Here is a 3,615-nt window from a genome sequence, read left to right as displayed (position 1 = left end):
GTCCGATCTTTGAGGGCAGGAAGCGTCAAGCACAGGGGAAAGATGTAGGCTGGGAGTTAGGCCAGTCTCTCTTTTCACATTATTCTGCCTGCTTATATTCTAGCTGCAGTGGCAGCTGACTAGATTGTGCCCACCCAGAGGGGTAGGTCTGCCTTTCCCAGCCCACTGACTCAAATGTTAATCTCCTTTGACAACACCCTCAGGTACACACCCAGGAGCAATACTTTGTATCCTTCAATCCTATCAAGTTGACACTCAGTATTAACCATCACAGTCCTCCAGCTGAGAAAAGTATATACCTAGTAGAATTGAACAGTTATGTAAATGATAGGGATACTGGGAGCCAGACTTCTCTATGTTCAAGTAGAAGTTTACAGATAAGCAAGAAAAGCGAGTCTAGAATGATCTGGTAATTGAGTAGAGTCAAAGACATCAGGATGAACTCTTATTTAGCTTAAAATAGATACATATCTTACTTCTGCCTGCTCTTATCCAAAGTCCATTCATTTTTCAAGGCCCAATTCTCTATCTGCTTAATCCATAATTATTTGCCTAAATGCTCAAGTATTCATTAAATTTCTGCTGTACTTATATCCTGAAGCAAACATCCTGGAAATTGCTATGCATTATTAGGTATTATATAGCAATATTTTAATTTTTAGAAATAATATTACTTTTTTCTTTTGCTAACTTTTATATTCCCAGAAGATTCGAACCAAGTACTTCTTTGATCTAGCTTCTGTTATATAATAAAGTGACAAACATATACCAGGCAATAAAATAAAGAATACTCTCTGATTTATGAATAATAGTGTGACCCAATCTGCTCATTGAAGAAATAACTTATATGCAACATTTTTATACAGTGGCTTTATATGGAAACCATTGTAGAAAATGTTTCTGCTAAGTTCCTTAATGGAATATTTTCTTCATTATTTTAGTAAAAGTAATATTTATATTAATATTGTATTCATATTAATGTTTATATTTGAACATTTCTCACCATCAAAACTTTGTCATATAAATGAGACATTGCATGTAACAAAGAACATGCTTGTTTTTGATGAACAAGTTAAATATTCACAAAAATTAATTATGTATTAAACCATAAATAAAACCTTAATAAACTTAAAAGATTCAACTGTATATAGATTATGCTCCCTGATCATGATGCCATAAAATTAGAAATGAACAGTAAAAGGATGGCTACAGTAAAAATATTCATATTTCTGATTGCCAGTCTCCAGTAAGCGTTTTTTTTTTAACAACTCCTTAACCGAAAACAAGTGTAAACAATGTTAGAAACAATAATCCTCACAAAGGCAGCATGAATATGATGAAATATTTTAAAATGCTCAGCCCATAATCTGAAAGAGAATAAAAACAAGAGAGACAATAAAAGATCTAAGCCACTTAGCCACTAGTGACTATAAGCACCTGAAACTCTCATAGTATTACTGAACTTGATTTATCTCATCAGGATTGTCAATAATTTATTTCCTATTCATACATTTAGCTTAAAGTGATCCTGGGTTGTTCATATTATTGAGCACTTGGAAGAAATGAATGTATTTCCTTTCTGGAGAATACTACCTCTATTTTGGCCCTCCCCAAATCCTCACAAGTAATTTTTATGGAAATAAATTAGATGGTAAAATATCATCATACACAATAGAAAACAAGGCAATATGTGTGAGATCCAGCAGGAACAACAGAAAGTAGAAACAGACCAAAATATGCTTGAGAAAATCAGATTATCAGACACAAATTGTTTGCTTTATCAAGAAAACAAAAACAAACTCAGCTGGGTGAGGTGGCCCATGCTTGTAATCCCACCACTTTGGGAGGCCGAGGTGAGCAGATCACTTGAAGTCAGGAGTTCAAGACCAGCCTGGCCAACATGGTGATACCCCATCTCTAATAAAATTTCAAAAATCATCTGAGTGTGGTGGCATGCAGCGGTAATTCCAGCTACTTGGGAGGCTGAGGCAGAATAATCACCTAAACCCAGGAGGCGGAGGTTGCAGTGAGCTGAGATCATGACACTGCACTCCAGCCTGGGTGAGGGAGTGAGATTCTATCTAGAAAAATAAAAAACAAAAACAGAAACGAAAAAATAAGTCTATTCTAGGCCAGGCGCGGTGGCTCAAGCCTGTAATCATCCCAGCACTTTGGGAGGCCTGAGACGGGTGGATCACGAGGTCAGGAGATCAAGACCATCCTGGCTAACATGGTGAAACCCCGTCTCTACTAAAAAATACAAAAAAAACTAGCCAGACGACCGACGTGGCGGCGCCTGTAGTCCCAGCTACCCGGGAGGCTGAGGCAGGAGAATGGCGTGAACCCGGGAGGCGGCTGCAGTGAGCTGAGATCCGGCCACAGCACTCCAGCCTGGGCGACAGAGCGAGACTCCGTCTCAAAAAAAAAAAAAGAGAAAAAAAAAGAAAAAATAAGTCTATTCTATTGGGGTCAAGGGGGAGGAAAAAACAACTTAAAGTTATCAGAATATAACAGAAAAGTATTTTTTAAATGTATACCATATTATAAGAAAAGTAAAATTATAGAAGTAAAAGTTGCAGTAACTAAAATTTAAAACTGAGTGAATGAATGTGGCAGCAGATCAGTCATAAAAGAAGAGAGAATTAGTAAATTGGAAGCTGAGCCAGGAGAATTCTGAAAATAGCACAGAGAGAAAAAATAGGTGTAAAATATAAGAAAGAGACTAAGATATATAAATTAAAGTTAGATGATTTAAAATACATTTAACTTCAGCTTGGAAAAAGAAAGGGCAGAAAAATATTTAAAGAGAAAACAAGAACATACATCAGATCCAAACAAAACGTCCATCAAATTCCAAGTATGTTAAAGAAAAATAAATACAAACTTTTAAATATTTTAGTGAAATTACAGAAAATAAAAGACAAGGAGAAAACAACACCAAGAATAGCCAGAGAAAGACAATAGTGAGTATAAGATGGATATAGAATTATAAAGACCAAGTAAAGACACATCATGCAAATATTAATCCCCAAAAAGTTGATATCGGATAAATGGTTTGGAAGAAGTAGAGTCTTGTAACAATATAGTTTTTAACTTATCAGAATAGTACGAGTTGAATTCATATATTTTGAAATACACAGCCTTAAAATGAATAAAGAAAAAAATACACAAAGACTCCTTTCAGGAATCATTTTCTTAGTTCCTACTAGAGAAGCATCTCTTAACATGTAGCATACCAGAAGCCACAAAGAGGAGGTGCGGCATTCTGTCCTAAGTGTGAAGTGGATGCTTAGTGTTGCTGTGTTGCAACTGCCATTTGCTAATGATGACCTTGCTTTTCTTACTTAGAGTAAGACAGAGAGAAGGCAGTCAGCCTGAGCAATTTCCATTTATGAAAGCAAAAACAAAAACAAAACCACTCTAGATTTGCAAACCAAAATAGACTATAATCCGAGTGGAAAATTTTAACATAACTCTCAGTAATTAACAAAACAATCAGACAAAAACATCAGTGAGTTTACAGAAGGCATGAACATACAAACACAACCACAATAATAGAATAATGAACTTTATTTTTTAGCACACCTGGACCACTTACAAAAATTGATTTTGTAC

The 3,615-nt window shown here is 35.5% G+C and overlaps 1 non-coding gene across 1 annotated transcript; it reads left to right on the top strand.

The window, feature by feature from the left end:
- Positions 1–3,170: 3,170 nt before the first annotated feature.
- Positions 3,171–3,380, top strand: LOC115897251. Its single transcript, XR_004057158.1, has one exon. It is a non-coding gene; the product is annotated as a small nucleolar RNA U3 (small nucleolar RNA).
- Positions 3,381–3,615: the final 235 nt, after the last annotated feature.

The sequence above is a fragment of the Rhinopithecus roxellana genome, chromosome 4, assembly GCF_007565055.1.
Source record: "Rhinopithecus roxellana isolate Shanxi Qingling chromosome 4, ASM756505v1, whole genome shotgun sequence".
Lineage (NCBI taxonomy): Eukaryota > Metazoa > Chordata > Mammalia > Primates > Cercopithecidae > Rhinopithecus > Rhinopithecus roxellana.
The sequence above is the reverse complement of the archived record's forward strand: the minus strand, read 5'-3'. Positions and strand labels throughout refer to the sequence as shown.